General features: G+C 46.4%; 1 long non-coding RNA gene and 1 pseudogene across 2 annotated transcripts in view; both read right to left on the bottom strand.

Moving 5' to 3' along the window:
- The window catches only part of LOC144299438 (immunoglobulin lambda variable 3-9 pseudogene), a 37,731-nt pseudogene extending 21,992 nt beyond the window's left edge, over positions 1 to 15,739 (bottom strand). Inside the window, exon 1 of the transcript XR_013366174.1 lies at positions 15,468 to 15,739. The product of XR_013366174.1 is annotated as an immunoglobulin lambda variable 3-9 pseudogene (transcript). The remainder of the gene's footprint in view (positions 1 to 15,467) is intronic.
- On the bottom strand, positions 10,139 to 10,608 carry LOC144299556 (uncharacterized). Its single transcript, XR_013366248.1, has 2 exons — positions 10,434 to 10,608; positions 10,139 to 10,337 (listed from the first exon to the last, which is right to left on the bottom strand). It is a non-coding gene; the product is annotated as an uncharacterized LOC144299556 (long non-coding RNA).
- Positions 15,740 to 15,949: the final 210 nt, after the last annotated feature.

Genomic DNA, 15,949 nt, shown 5'->3' with positions numbered 1-15,949 from the left:
TATGGTCGACTAGGCTTTGACAAAACAGGAAAGAACTTTCAAAGGAAAAAGACAGTCTCTTTAACAAATGTGGTTGCAAATATTGAACAGCCACATGCAGAAGAATGAAACTAGACCATTATCTTACAGCATACACAGAGATGAACTCAACATGGATGAAACATCTAAATGTGAGACAGGAATCCATCAAAATCCTAGAGGAGAACACAGGCAACAATTTCTTGCAAGTCACATTTCTATAAGGAAGGGACACAAAGCAATAATAAGCTATTGGGCCTTCATCAAGATACATAGCATCTGCACCATGAAGCAAATAGTCGACAAACTGAAAGACAAGTGACAGCGGGAGAGAAGATATTTGCAAATGACATATCAGATAAAGGGCTAGTATCGAAAATCCATAAAGGCCTTATCAAACACGAGACCCAAAAACAAAAGATGCAGTCAAGAGACAGGCAAAATATATGAACCGACATTTCTCCAAAAAAACCTACATCTAGGCAAAAGGCACGTAAAACAATGTCCCACGTCACCTGTCATCAGGGAAATGCAAATCAGAAGCACAATGCAATACCACATTACACCAGTTAGAATTGCTGAAATTAACAAGACAGGAAACACCAAATATTGGCACAGATGTGGAGAAAGGGGATCCCTCTTCACTGTTGGTGGGAATGCAACCTGGCCCACTCACTCTGGAAAACAATATTGTGGTTCCTCAAGAAGATTAGAGATACCCGGAAATTACACTCCTGAGTATATATACCAAATAGACAGATGTGGAGATTCCCAAGAGCATACTTTCACTTAGAGAGTACTGTGCAGGAAATCTAGATCTACAGGAAACACACATCTGAGTTAAAGAAAAGATGAAGAAGCAGGCATGAGCAGAGGACAGTGGCGTGTCAGATTGTCCCAGCCAGGGCTGCAATAGAACCTTTGGGAGCCCTGGTGCTGGGTGTGTTCTCCAGAGTCGTACAGAATAGTGGGTAAAGGTCCTGCTTCTCTGCCACCCACATGCAGGGGTCATCAGATACAGACTGCAAACAAGAAGGGGGCAAGGGGGCATGTCCCTGCTGTGCCAGCTCTCTTCAGCAGAACTAATTCCTGGAGCAGCAGTTTCCAACAACCCTCACCTCTGGGGAAATGAGGGCTCCAATCCTGTAAATAAAGGTTAGGAAATCTGGTTGTCACCCATGACTTCTAGTCAATGACAGACTCAGTATCATTATTTTTCCTGTTGTGACCCTTGGAGAATCAAGTCAGGCAGGCAGACAGATGCAAAAACATACATGCCCTACGGAAGAAAAATAATGTGTGAATAGAATACATGCAAAGGGAACACACAGTATAGGACAATGAATTAAGCAGAATTCAGTAGGAGATGACTATTGGACAATATTGCAGACATCACTAGAGAAAGAGATTGAAAGTGAGAACTTTAGTTAAGAGTGATGGCAGAGGGAAGGGTGGAGAGGTATAGGAAAGAAGGGTGGGAGATGCAGAATGAGGAGGTAGTGGGGGTATTGGGAGAGTAGATCTCTTGAACATACTCTCACTGTTGGCTCAGCCTGCCTGGCCTCTCTTGTCACAGTGTCCGTGGCATCACCTCCATCTTCCTCCTGACAATTCGTGTCACCTGTTTCAGGCGCTCCTTCTGTTAAATTATAAATAGCTCAAGAAGCCCTTGAGATCCCTGAATGAGACAATGATACTAAAGGACTTCCAATCTGGAGCACTCTGCTAAGGTCACAGGCTACACAAGAACTTTTGACATAAATTTTCATTCCTGGTCTCAGGATCTCCGGGCAATCTGCAAAGCCAACAGGCACTGAATGTCCAATCCAGCAAATGACACTCATTCTTGAAGCTGTTCATTACTTAAATTCACATCAGAAGACCTGACCAGGGGTCCCTGACTGTGACCTTGATCCTGTTATAAACATGACGAACAGAAGTGACCACTAATGAAATCCTTTGAACCCTTTCAACCAAGGCTTTGTACTTGTTATTCCCTCACTGGTTGGTTATCATCTTTTCTTTTTTTTAATTTTTATTTATTTATGATAGTCACAGAGAGAGAGAGAGAGAGAGAGAGAGAGAGAGAGAGAGAGAGAGAGGCAGAGACACAGGCAGAGGGAGAAGCAGGCTCCATGCACCGGGAGCCTGACGTGGGATTCGATCCCGGGTCTCCAGGATCGCGCCCTGGGCCAAAGGCAGGCGCTAAACCACTGTGCCACCCAGGGATCCCTGGTTGGTTATCATCTAAGGACAACAGGGAATGCTCTTTATCTCCATCCCTTTTTCTTTTTTCTTTTTTTTTTAATTTATTTTTTATTGGTGTTCAATTTACTAACATACAGAATAACCCCCAGTGCCCGTCACCCATTCACTCCCACCCCCCGCCCTCCTCCCCTTCTACCACCCCTAGTTCGTTTCCCAGAGTTAGCAGTCTTTACGTTCTGTCTCCCTTTCTGATATTTCCCACACATTTCTTCTCCCTTCCCTTATATTCCCTTTCACTATTATTTATATTCCCCAAATGAATGAGAACATGTAATGTTTGTCCTTCTCCGACTGACTTACTTCACTCAGCATAATACCCTCCAGTTCCATCCACGTTGAAGCAAATGGTGGGTATTTGTCATTTCTAATAGCTGAGTAATATTCCATTGTATACATAAACCACATCTTCTTTATCCATTCATCTTTCGTTGGACACCGAGGCTCCTTCCACAGTTTGGCTATCGTGGCCATTGCTGCTATAAACATCGGGGTGCAGGTGTCCCGGCGTTTCATTGCATTTGTATCTTTGGGGTAAATCCCCAACAGTGCAATTGCTGGGTCATAGGGCAGGTATATTTTTAACTGTTTGAGGAACCTCCACACAGTTTTCCAGAGTGGCTGCACCAGTTCACATTCCCACCAACAGTGTATGAGGGTTCCCTTTTCTCCGCATCCTCTCCAACATTTGTTGTTTCCTGCCTTGTTAATTTTCCCCATTCTCACTGGTGTGAGGTGGGATCTCATTGTGGTTTTGATTTGTATTTCCCTGATGGCAAGTGATGCAGAGCATTTTCTCATATGCATGTTGGCCATGTCTATGTCTTCCTCTGTGAGATTTCTGTTCATGTCTTTTGCCCATTTCATGATTGGATTGTTTGTTTCTTTGGTGTTGAGTTTAATAAGTTCTTTAAAGATCTTGGAAACTAGCCCTTTATCTGATATGTCATTTGCAAATATCTTCTCCCATTCTGTAGGTTCTTTGAGTTTTGTTGACTGTATCCTTTGCTGTGCAAAAGCTTCTTATCTTGATGAAGTCCCAATAGTTCATTTTTGCTTTTGTTTCTTTTGCCTTCGTGGATGTATCTTGCAAGAAGTTACTATGGCCGAGTTCAAAAAGGGTGTTGCTTGTGTTCTTCTCTAGGATTTTGATGGAATCTTGTCTCACATTTAGATCTTTCATCCATTTTGAGTTTATCTTTGTGTATGGTGAAAGAGAGTGGTCTAGTTTCATTCTTCTGCATGTGGATGTCCAGTTTTCCCAGCACCATTTATTGAAGAGACTGTCTTTCTTCCAATGGATAGTCTTTCCTCCTTTATCGAATATTAGTTGACCATAAAGTTCAGGGTCCACTTCTGGATTCTCTATTCTGTTCCACTGATCTATGTGTCTGTTTTTGTGCCAGTACCACACTGTCTTCATGACCACAGCTTTGCAGTACAACCTGAAATCTGGCATTGTGATGCCCCCAGATATGGTTTTCTTTTTTAAAATTCCCCTGGCTATTCGGGGTCTTTTCTGATTCCACACAAATCTTAAAATAATTTGTTCTAACTCTCTGAGGAAAGTCCATGGTATTTTGATAGGGATTGCATTAAACGTGTATATTGCCCTGGGTAACATTGACATTTTCACAATATTAATTCTGCCAATCCATGAGCATGGAATATTTTTCCATCTCTTTGTGTCTTCCTCAATTTCTTTCAGAAGTGTTCTATAGTTTGAGGGTATAGATCCTTTACATCTTTGGTTAGGTTTATTCCTAGGTATCTTATGCTTTTGGGTGCAATTGTAAATGGGATTGACTCCTTAATTTCTCTTTCTTCAGTCTGATTGTTAGTGTATAGAAATGCCACTGACTTCTGGGCATTGATTTTGTATCCTGCCACGCTACCGAATTGCTGTATGAGTTCTAGCAATCTTGGGGTGGAGACTTTTGGGTTTTCTATGTAGAGTATCATGTCATTGGCGAAGAGGGAGAGTTTGACTTCTTCTTTGCCCATTTGAATGCCTTTAATGTCTTTTTGTTGTCTGATTGCTGAGGCTAGGACTTCCAGTACTATGTTGAACAGCAGTGGCGAGAGTGGACATCCCTGTCTTGTTCCTGATCTTAGGGGAAAGGCTCCCAGTGCTTCCCCATTGAGAATGATATTTGCTGTGGGCTTTTCATAGATGGCTTTTAAGATGTCGAGGAATGTTCCCTCTATCCCTACACTCAGAAGAGTTTTGATCAGGAATAGATGCTGTATTTTGTCAAATGCTTTCTCTGCATCCAGTGAGAGGATCGTATGGTTCTTGGTTTTTCTCTTGCTGATATGATGAATCACATTGATTGTTTTACGGGTGTTGAACCAGCCTTGTGTCCCAGGGATAAATCCTACTTAGTCATGGTGAATAATTTTCTTAATGTACTGTTGGATCCTATTGGCCAGTATCTTGTTGAGAATTTTTGCATCCATGTTCATCAGGGATATTGGTCTGTAATTCTCCTTTTTGGTGGGGTCTTTGTCTGGTTTGGAATTAAGGTGATGCTGGCCTCATAGAATGAATTTGGAAGTACTCCATCTCTTTCTATCTTTCCAAACAGCTTTAGGAGAATAGGTATGGTTTCTTCTTTAAACGTTTGATAAAATTCCCCTGGGAAGCCATCTGGCCCTGGACTCTTGTGTCTTGGGAGGTTTTTGATGACTGCTTCAATTTCCTCCCTGGTTATTGGCCTGTTCAGGTTTTCTATTTCTTCCTGTTCCAGTTTTGGTAGTTTGTGGCTTTCCAGGAATGCGTCCATTTCTTCTAGATTGCCTAATTTATTGGCGTATAGCTGTTCATAATATGTTTTTAAAATCGTTTGTATTTCCTTGGTGTTGGTAGTGATCTCTCCTTTCTCATTCATGATTTTATTAATTTGAGTCTTCTCTCTCTTCTTTTTAATAAGGCTGGCTAATGGTTTATCTATCTTATTAATTCTTTCAAAGAACCAACTCCTGGTTCTGTTGATCTGTTCCACAGTTCTTCTGGTCTCGATTTCGTTCAGTTCTGCTCGAATCTTTATTAACTCCCTTCTTCTCTTGGGTGTAGGATCTATTTGCTGTTTTTTCTCTAGCTCCTTTATGTGTAAGGTTAGCTTTTGTATTTGAGTTCTTTCCAGTTTTTGAATGGATGCTTGTATTGCGATGTATTTCCCCCTTAGGACTGCTTTTGCTGCATCCCAAAGATTTTGAATGGTTGTATCTTCATTCTCATTAGTTTCCATGAATCTTTTAAATTCTTCCTTAATTTCCTGATTGATCCTTTTATCTTTTAGCAGGATGGTCCTTAACCTCCACGTGTTTGAGGTCCTTCCAAACTTCTTGTTGTGATTTAGTTCTAATTTCAAGGCATTATGGTCTGAGAATATGCAGGGGACAATCCCAATCTTTTGGTATCGGTTCAGACCCGATTTGTGACCCAATATGTGGTCTATTCTGGAGAAAGTTCCATGTGCGCTTGAGAAGAATGTGTATTCAGTTGAGTTTGGATGTAAAGTTCTGTAGATATCTGTGAAATCCATCTGGTCCAGTGTATCATTTAAAGCTCTCGTTTCTTTGGAGATGTTTTGCTTAGAAGACCTATCAAGTATAGAAAGAGCTAGATTGAAGTCACCAAGTATAAGTGTATTATTATCTAAATATTTCTTCACTTTCGTTAATAATTGATTGATATATTTGGCAGCTCCCACATTCGGGGCATATATATTGAGGATTAAGTCCTCTTGTTGAATAGATCCTTTAAGTATGATATAGTGTCCCTCTTCATCTCTCACTACAGTCTTTGGGGTAAATTTTAGTTTATCTGATATAAGGATGGCTACCCCTGCTTTCTTTTGAGGACCATTCGAATGGTAAATGGTTCTCTAACCTTTTATTTCAGGCTGTAGGTGTCCTTCTGTCTAAAATGAGTCTCTTGTAGACAACAAATAGATGGGTCCTGCTTTTTTATCCAGTCTGAAACCCTGCGCCTTTTGATGGGGTCATTAAGCCCGTTCACATTCAGAGTTACTATTGAGAGATATGAGTTTAGTGTCATCATGATATCTATTCAGTCCTTGTTTTTGTGGACTGTTCCACTGAACTTCTTCTTAAAGGGGAATTTTAAGAGTCCCCCTTAATATTTCTTGCAGAGCTGGTTTGGAGGTCACATATTCTTTCAGTTCCTGCCAGTCTCGGAAGCTCTTTATCTCTCCTTCCATTTTGAATGAGAGCCTTGCTGGATAAAGTATTCTTGGTTGCATGTTCTTCTCATTTAGGACCCTGAATATATCCTGCCAGCCCTTTCTGGACTGCCAGGTCTCTGTGGAGAGGTCTGCTGTTACCCTAATACTCCTCCCCATAAAAGTCAGGGATTTCTTGTCTCTTGCTGCTTTAAGGATCTTCTCTTTATCTTTGGAATTTGCAAGCTTCACTATTAGATGTCGAGGTGTTGAACGGTTTTTATTGATTTTAGGGGGGGATCTCTCTATTTCCTGGATCTGAATGCCTGTTTCCCTTCCCAGATTAGGAATGTTTTCAGCTAGAATTTGTTCAAATACATATTCTGGCCCTCTGTCCATTTCGGCACCCTCAGGAACACCAATTAAACGTAGGTTTTTCTTTCTAGGCTGTCGTTTATTTCCCTTTATCCATCTTCATGGTCTTTTAATTGTTTGTCTCTTTTTTCCTCAGTTTCCCTCTTTGCTATCAACTTGTCTTCTATGTCACTCACTCGTTCTTCCACCTCGTTAACCCTCGTCGTTAGGACTTCTAGTTTGGATTGCATCTCATTCAATTGATTTTTAATTTCTGCCTGATTAGCTCTAAATTCTGCAGTCATGAAGTCTCTTGAGTCCTTTATACTTTTTTCTAGAGCCACCAGTAGCTGTATAATAGTGCTTCTGAATTGGCTTTCTGACATTGAAGTGTAATCCAGATTTTGTAACTCTGTGGGAGAGAGGACTGTTTCTGATTCTTTCTTTTGAGGTGAGGTTTTCCTTCTAGTCATTTTGCTCAGTGCAGCGTGGCCAAAGCAAATTGTATTGGGAAAAAGAGAAAAAGAGAGGAGAGAAAGAAGGAAAGAAAAGAGAAAGAGAAAAAAAAGGGAAGAAAAAAGAAAAAAAGAAAAAAAAGAAAAAAAGAAGAAAAGGAAAGGAGAAAAAAAGGGGGTGGGGGAAGGAAACAAATCAAAAAGCAAAACAAAACAAAACAAAAAAGAACCACGGGGGAGTATCTTCTGATTCTGTGTACTTTAAGTCCCTTGGCTTCTCCTGGAAGTTGTCAGTCTAGCTGGTGTTCTGGGGGAGGGGCCTGTTGTGCTGATTTTCAGGTGTTAGCAGTTGGGGGAGCTGCTGTGCCCCTGCCTGGTGCAGGGCTCAGTGGGGGTTGTTTACCCCGTGAGGCCGCAGGAGGAACAGCCCCAGTGGCGGGGCCAGGTCTGGAAACCTGGATTCAGCTCCGGCAGGAACTCCGTCTGCAGGGCCTGGAGGCTCCGGGGTGGGCCGCTGATCTGCTCAGCTCCGGGCAGGAGCTTCCTTGCTGTCCTGGGCCATCCAGGCCTCTGCCTGTCCCGGGGGGAGGCGGGATCCTGGGCTGTGTCCCGGCGCCCTGTGCTTCGGGTCCTGCGCTGTTGGATTCGCGCTCCTGGGTGGAGCCACGCAACCCCCTCCGCGGAGCTGCCGCCCGAGCCCCTCTGAGCTGCTACTGGAACCTCGCAGCCCCCTCTGCACAGAGCCTCTTCTTCTTCCCGAGCCCCTCCGAGCTGCTCCCGGGGCCGCGCAGCCCCCTCTGCGGAGCCGCCCCCGAGCCCCTCCAAGCTGCTCCGGGTCCCGCCATGCGCGCTGCAGCCCTTAGGGAGCTCGGCGCAGTCTCCTGGGCGCGCAGTTGCTGTTACTGTCCCAGGGAGCCGGAGGGCATCCTCGCCCTCCTGGGTCCTGCTCCAAGTCCCTGCGAGCCCCTTTCTGCCCGGGAAGTTTGATGCAGCTCCTGTTCCCCCGGGACGGGGCTCTCCTGTCCTGGGGACACTCGCCCCGGCCTCAGCCAGGCTCCTCACGGGGCCCCTCCCCCTTGGACGCCTTTGTTTCTTTATTTCTTTTTCCCCGTCTTCCTACCTTGATAGAAGCGCGAACTCTTCTCACTGTTGCATTCCAGCTGGTCTCTCTTTAAATCTCAGGCCGAATTGATAGATTTTCAAGATAATTTGAAGGTTTTCTAGGTAATTTGGTGGAGACAGGTGATTTGGAGACCCTACTCTTCCGCCATCTTGCTCCTCCCCTCCATCCCTTTTTCATTCACTGTCATCACTTCTACAGTTTGTCCATCTGTCTGTCCATTAAAAGTATTGGGTTACTTTTGTTCCCCACATTATAAACACGAGAAGGCACAGGTGAGCTGGGAAGTGGCATGATTCACACTACAGGTTTGAATCTTATTTCCCTACAGTCCTCTTGATTGCCTTCCCTACCAATGGAAGTCGTGGAGAAAGATCCCACCAAAGTCACATGTTGCAAGCACTTGGCAGAGAATAATCTTTTATTGAGTGAGGAGGATTTTCTTGGGATCCTTTGTGACTCCAGCCAACCACAAGCTAGAAAGAGACACTACAATTCTGAGACCTGGTGTTCACCTCTCGTCCCACTCCTCCTGCATCCCTGCCCACACTCTCTCTCAAGAAAAACTCTACTCTTCCTACCTACTTGGGAGTTGTCAAATGGGCTGCTCCTGGATTTTCCATCGCTGGGATCCATCATTAGGGGTACCCAACATGAATTTCTGTGGTCCAACACCAAAAACTCTCACAACCCTGCTCAAGTCACTGCCAGGGGAACAGGGTTATCTTCCTTGATACAACTGCTCAACGTTAACCCACAAGTGTGGGTGTATATGAAAATGCTTGGTTTTTAAATGCTCAAATGATAGGGGAAATCTACAAGCCCAGTAAACTTGCCCCACTATAACTGCCCGGTCATATGATTAGAGGTTGATCACTAATTGGGTTGAGATTCAGGGGAGTTATTATATTTATCATTAAAATGCTTCCCCTTCCATGCTATTTGATGTGGTCCCAGGAGAGAACTTGGAAAAGTCCTGTAGGCAGCATGTGGACCACTTCCTGGCATCAGAAGTTAAGAGTCAACTATAGATGGAGAAACTCATTCCATGCTCCATGGTGGTCTTGCCACAACATCCTAACATACACACTATATTCCTCATCTAGTCCCAGCTTTGCACCCATGATGGACTCAAGGTTCTTGGTCCTGCCTAACTCGGGGATCTAATGTTTCCTTTTGAATGTTCAACACTAGAATGGTTCCTTTTATACTTCATGATGAAGTGACAGTGAAGATATTCACTGAATTGACCTCCTCCCTCAACACCACCACCCGGAGATCTATGTCCATTCCTTGAATAGGGACCCATCATGGATGGCACCGGGTCTGACGGCTCATGGAGTCATGTCAGCCCAGATATCCCGTAGACTCAATTTCTTGCCTGGGTAGTTCGGGTCTTTTCAAGAATTATGGAGAGGAAAGAGAATTCTCTCTGCCAAAATTACCTAAATTTTGACCTTCCTCTTGGAACAGAGGTAGAGCATGACAGAGTTTGCAAGAAGAGTCATAGGTCTCAGGGCCCTGAAGAAGGACAGGCTGCAGCTCCCCCTGAATCCCCACAGGAAAGAGTAGAGAGAGGGTGAAAGGTTTTGTGCTCACTTCCCCATTTGTCTGTGTCACTGTGGCTATTGCTACTAGCGGGTGTAAAACAGTAATAATCTGCCTCATCCTCAGACTGGATGTTGGAGATGGTTAAATAGCAGTCAGCCCCAGAGCTGGAGCCTGAGAAGCGACTGGGGATCCCGTCTCCCCTGCTGTGGCTTCCATCACTGTTAACCTTCATCAGATACCGAGGGGCCTTCCCTGGTTGTTGTTGTTGATACCAGGTAATATAGTAACTGCTGTGCTCACTGCTCAAAGTGCAGGTGAGCTTGACCGAGGCTTCCAGGGAGGCAGATGCACTTGGAGTCTGGGTCAGCACAGGAGGAGCACAGAAACCTGAAAACACAAAAGACAAGAAAGATGTTGAATGTAGCAGACAGTGGCCAGGGGTTCTGTGCTTGAAGGGAAAGGTCAGGGAGTTGGAATCCCGACCTGTAGAGAAAATGAAGGGCAGGAGGTAAAAGGGGACCCAGTCCATGGTGGGGAGAGGCTTCAAGGAGTTCTGCTCTGAGACTTCTCACCCGGGTCTGTACTCTCCAACACCCATCTTATCCTCTTTGTGCAGTTAAGAGAAGGAGGAGCATCAGATGCAAATCTATTCTCTGTCCTTCAGTGTGTCTGTCTAAATAAGCTCTTGTCTGAACCCTGTACCCAAGAGCCTCACAACGGTAATTTCCAGAGGTCAGAAGAAGGACCAGGTGTGAGTTTCAAGAGTGGAGAGATTTTACACAACACAAGCATCTTTACAGGAAGCAGCAGTCACACTCTTTGCACTTGGGCATAGACAAGGGGATTTGGACTAATTGGGGTCACAAACCAAGACCACAGTTCCCTCTGGTGTACCCTGGGAGAATGTCACCCCACATGTATTGGCAGTTCATCATAATGTCTCCTTTTGAGTCCCCAAGAGATGCTAGACCCTTGATGAGTGTTTATATGCTCCACCTAAATTTGGAATTAAAAAAAAATAAACAGCTGCATGCTTCAGGCACAAATGTTCCACCAATTGTTTAAATGAGGATGCTAACATTGAGAGATAGAATGTTTTCTCAGCCTCACCGAGTGATGAGCAAGTGGTTTCCAATGCAAGACACAACCCAGAGCCCGAGTTTCCATCCGTCCCTGCTCTGCCCTCTTACTATGCTCCTTCTCCCCTCTTCCAATGTTTTTGGGACCCTCCAATCATAATCTTCTCTTCTTTCTTCCAGTGACTGTTCTCCCTGAGTCTGTTCAGAAGGGTGCTGGGATGTTCATGGTGTTGGAGTTAGTGTGTCCCTGGGAAAAACAGCTTGTTGGCTGTGAGTCTATACTGCAAGGACATTTACGCTAAGGAAACTTCATTCATTGAACCTGCACAGTCTAGTGTGCAGCTACAAGGTGTAGATAGATGTTGAGAATGAAATGTGGGTAGTTGCAATAGAGATGGGCTGTAGTTATGAAGGATCCATGAGTTATCAAAGACTTAGTATAAAAATAAGGTAAAATACATCGATGTTTTTACCTTTAATTCATATTGTATTATAGTTTCAAGTAATAGAACTAAACAAACTGTGCTATGAAATCAAAAGCTATTCATTTTTTCTCTTTTTCACAATGTAGCTGCTAGAAAATTTTTCCCAATGTATTGTTTTGAATTTGGTTTCTTTTTTTAGAAAGATTTTATGTATTTATTCATGAGAAAAGTAGAGAAGGAGAAGGAGGAAGAGACACTGGCAGAGGTAGAAGCAGGCTCCATTTAGGAAGTCTGATGTGGGACTGGATCCCGGGTCTCCAGGATTATGCCCTGGGCGGGAGGTGGTGCTAAACTGCTGAGCCACCCAGGCTGCCCTGAATTTTATTTCTGATGGCCCAGCTGCTCTGCAAATCCCCAGTAGCAGTCACTTGCTTTTCGAAAAAGTGAGAGAATATTTTGGAGCATTCAGAATAGGCCATGTTGTAGCTTTGAAAGCACAACGAGAGGCCACAATTTGGTGGTGAAGACCAGCGATTCTGGGGATCAGACTATCTTGATTTTCTGCTGGATTGGCCACTTTCTAGCTTTGACCTCAGGCAAGTTACACATCCTACATGCCTCAGCTTCTGCACCTGCAAATTGGGGTGATGATCAGAATGCTTATTCATAGAGTATTTGCGATTAAAGAATTAAATAAACGTGAAGTTCTTGGAATTGTGCTTCATATGTATTAAGCACATAAAAGAATTTTACTCCTTCTTCCCCTTTTGGAGTCCTTTATCCTTAAACATAAAGACTAGTCACTGGAGTTAAGAGGATGAAGGATAGTATGGAAACATAGTATGTCTTAGGTTTGAGAGATTGAAACTTGGCAGATTTCCTGAAAACTCTAAAATCTCCCCCATGTTACAGCTTCAGAATCGGGCTTGGATGGTCACTCATGTCTGTATGACAGGCTGGGGGACGGGCTTGGCTTCTGCTGGGCAGAGAGGCATGTTCACAGCTGAGCTCATTCCCTGAGCAGAGGATCCTGTGCCGGCCAAGGTGATGGACACGGAGTGAATGTCAGCCTCGGGGCAGGGGAGTCAGGGCCTGCAAGTGAGAGGGGGCCAGGAGAGAGGACGTCAGGGAGACAGGGACGCTTATTCCACAGTAACTGTCCCAGCCTTAGAGGGAGCCGTGAGGACAGAGGTGACGACGTGGCCCTGATCCCATGGAGTCTGTTGGGAAGGACAGCTTGGCCCTGGTGCCTCACTGTGTCTCCCTGGGGTCCCATCACCTGTGTCGGGAGCGGTCGGATACAGGTGAATCTGCTCACAGTGTGGTCCTCGGAGGACCAGTGCCACCGGCTCCACTGGGAGCTCTTCCACCCACTGATGCCCAGGACTCACCCTCCCTCACCTCTTCCACCTGCACCTGCATCCTGGGGCTCTCCCCTCCTCTGGGGACTGTGTGCTCACTGAGCTTCACAGGGTGGGGGTCCAGGCTCCATGGAAAGTCTCGCTTCCTCTGCTTATCTCCCTAGGTCCTACTGGGGCCCCTGGGACAAGGGACTTAACTGTCCTGCTCTGGGCACCTGTGCTCATTCACTTCAGAGCCTGTAGTGATGTGGGAAAGAATGGTTCAAGATTAGTTTCTGTCAGGAAACTGGGTGACTCAGTGACTGAGTGTCTACCTTTGTCTCAGGGCCTGATCCTGGGGTCCTGGGATCAAGTCTGACATCAGGGTCCCCACATGGAGCCTGCTTTTCCCTCTGCTATATCTCTGCCCACCCTCTCTCTCTCATAAATAAAGAAAATATTTTTAAAAATGATATAGTCTGTGTTAGCAGACAAGTGTGTCCTGTGGTTGGGGGATGCCCCGGGAACACTACCTGCCTAGCTATGGGGGCAGCGAGTGTACCCGGTCTCCCTTCAGCTCCTCTTGGAATGAGTCAGGAGAAGTAAGGGTGCTGGCTGGGGTGAGTTGTGCTGTCACGGGGGAACTGGTGTCTCTGTACACCTGGGGGAGGCAGGGGTATGAATGGATTCAAGGGAATCCACGGAGCTCCCTGGGTTTGTGATAAAGTCATGAGTGTACCACATTCCAGTTCAGCAGGTCCGATAATGGACTAGAATTCCCGAAGGAAGCTGTAGTCCCACCCAGTGGCTGGTATGATCACTAGCTCAGGTGTTTTCTGAAGGAAGGGGCTCATGGGGTTCATGGTGAGGAGAGTAGTTACAGACCCCCTCTGAGCACAGGGTAGTGGCTGAAATGAGCAGGACAGAAGGATCCAGTGTTTCTCCTTCTGTGGCAGGAATGCACCTGGCTACATTGTCATCAGATGTTTCCATTTCCTCCACCTGTGTTATCCCATCAGCACCTAACATCAGGTGTGTTCACAGGAGCAAACTTTCTCAGTATCAACATTGAGGATGACAAATCAGGTGAGACACAGATCAATATCCCTAACAGACAGAAGCGTAGCTTGTATCCTCCTATGGGAGAAAGAACTTATCTGTGGTTGTATTGAGACAGCTGCACATTATCAGGTGGAAACAAGGACTCGATATTCCCCTTATTTGCAGGCTGTGGTTTGTGTGGATCTGAGTGGATCTCCTGTGGACAAGGGGGACTCAGTGGCTTCTTATGTGTCGCATTGACAGACTGACCTCCTTTCATACTAGGAGGTTGTGGGTGTATATCCAGAGGCTTTCTATGTTCCCTGGGGACTGTGGCTGTGATGCCAGCCACCCTAGAATGGGTTCCTGGAATCAGGTTCTGAGTTGGAGAAGTGCATGTGTAAAATATCTGGAAGGAGAAGGGATATCAGCTTGGGCAGAAGGAGAGCGATCCAGAGAGATGAGCCATCAGATGACACCTCCTCCCTGCAGGGAGCTCATCCCCGGGACCTCTCAGGACCTGGGAGCATGAGGCAGGGCCAGCATCCAGGCATCAGGACATCATTCATCTGAGGCTCTCTGAGAAGGGACAGATCCTGGGGCAGCAGATTTCAGGGCCACAGCACTACCCCAAGAGTTGTACCCCTGTGAGCTGTCAGGGGCTCCAGGCAGCAGTGGGGGGCCATGTGAGCCAGAAGAGAGTTGTGGGTGACCCTCGATGTCTCCTGCTCCTGAGAGGTCCACTCAGGGAGGGAAGGCTCTACCAAGGTCCCCAGGGCTTCAAGAGCTCAGCTGAGTTGAGACCTGCTGGGGACTGGGTAGGGGGGAGGGTCTGGGGACCTCAGATGAGGGGGCCTGGGGCAGACCCGCTCCTGCTTGGTGCACAGCCCCCGGGTGGATGGGAGAGTGACACAGATGGTATAAAGGGTTCGTGTCTCATTTCCCCATCTGCCTGTGTCACTGTGAGCATCAGCACTGCTGTCCCATACCTGGCAGTAATAGTCAGCCTCATCCTCTGCCAAGGCCCCACTGATGGTCAGGGTGGCCATGTTCCCCGAGTTGGAGCCGGAGAATCGCTCAGGGATCCCTGTCGGCCTGTTGCTATCACTATAGATAATCAGCACGGGGGCCTGGCCCGGCTTCTGCTGGTACCAATAAACATTTTTACTTCCAATGCTGTCTCCCCCACAGGTGATGCGGGCCGTCTGCCTCAGGGTCACAGTCACTGATGGTGGCTGGGTCAGCACATAGGAGGCTACAGAACCTGCAAGAGAGAAAAAGAGAGGTGGGTTCCCAGCTCCAGGTCTCATCACAAGAAGAACCCCACCTGCCTGATCTCAGCCTCAGTGACCCTCTAGGTGTCTGGTTCTACCTCCCCTCATCTCACCCCTGGTATCATGGGCATAGCTCGTGGATGGAGCCTTTGAACAAAGGAGACAACATTAATTTTCCCTGGGTCAGGGCAGCCCCTCAGGCTCTCACAGAGTGAGTGAGCACATTGGGATGACTCCACCCCTCCAGTCTTTTCATTTGGGTCCTACCCCCTCTAGGCACCCTGTTCTAGACTGAGGGGCATTTTTGGGCTGGACCCAGAACCTTGATGCCTGCCAGGGAGTGGCCAGGGCTCAGTACCTATGCAGTGAACCAGGAGGCTGAGGAGGAGGAGGGTCCAAGCCATGGTGGAGGCACCCTGATTCTGCTCCCCAGATCCCAACCTGGGCAGAGGTTCCTCCCAGGCCTCTCTTATCCCCTTGCTGGAGACACCTGCTGGTCATGCAAATCAGCCAGGGTTCAGGGGCTGCTGCTGAGGAGCTTGTGGTTTGAGAGCAGGGCTCAGACCCAAGGGACAAGGAAGTAGATGGGAAGCCCCTTGCAGACCCAGACTCAGATGGGGGGGACTGTGCTTTAACCTCTGTGTCTAGTGGGGTCTGGTTTCCTCCCTTAGATTCTGTAGCCTTTGCACCTGGGAGATGCGAGGAGGCTCAGGGCAGTGCAGCATCCTACCCCAGATCCCTGTTTGTGAGCATCAAGCCTCAACAAAATTCTCTTGCTTTAAAAATAGATCTGCCCTATGACCCAGCAATTGCACTGCTGGGGATTTACCCCAAAGATAC

The sequence above is a fragment of the Canis aureus genome, chromosome 27, assembly GCF_053574225.1.
Source record: "Canis aureus isolate CA01 chromosome 27, VMU_Caureus_v.1.0, whole genome shotgun sequence".
NCBI lineage: Eukaryota > Metazoa > Chordata > Mammalia > Carnivora > Canidae > Canis > Canis aureus.
The sequence above is the reverse complement of the archived record's forward strand: the minus strand, read 5'-3'. Positions and strand labels throughout refer to the sequence as shown.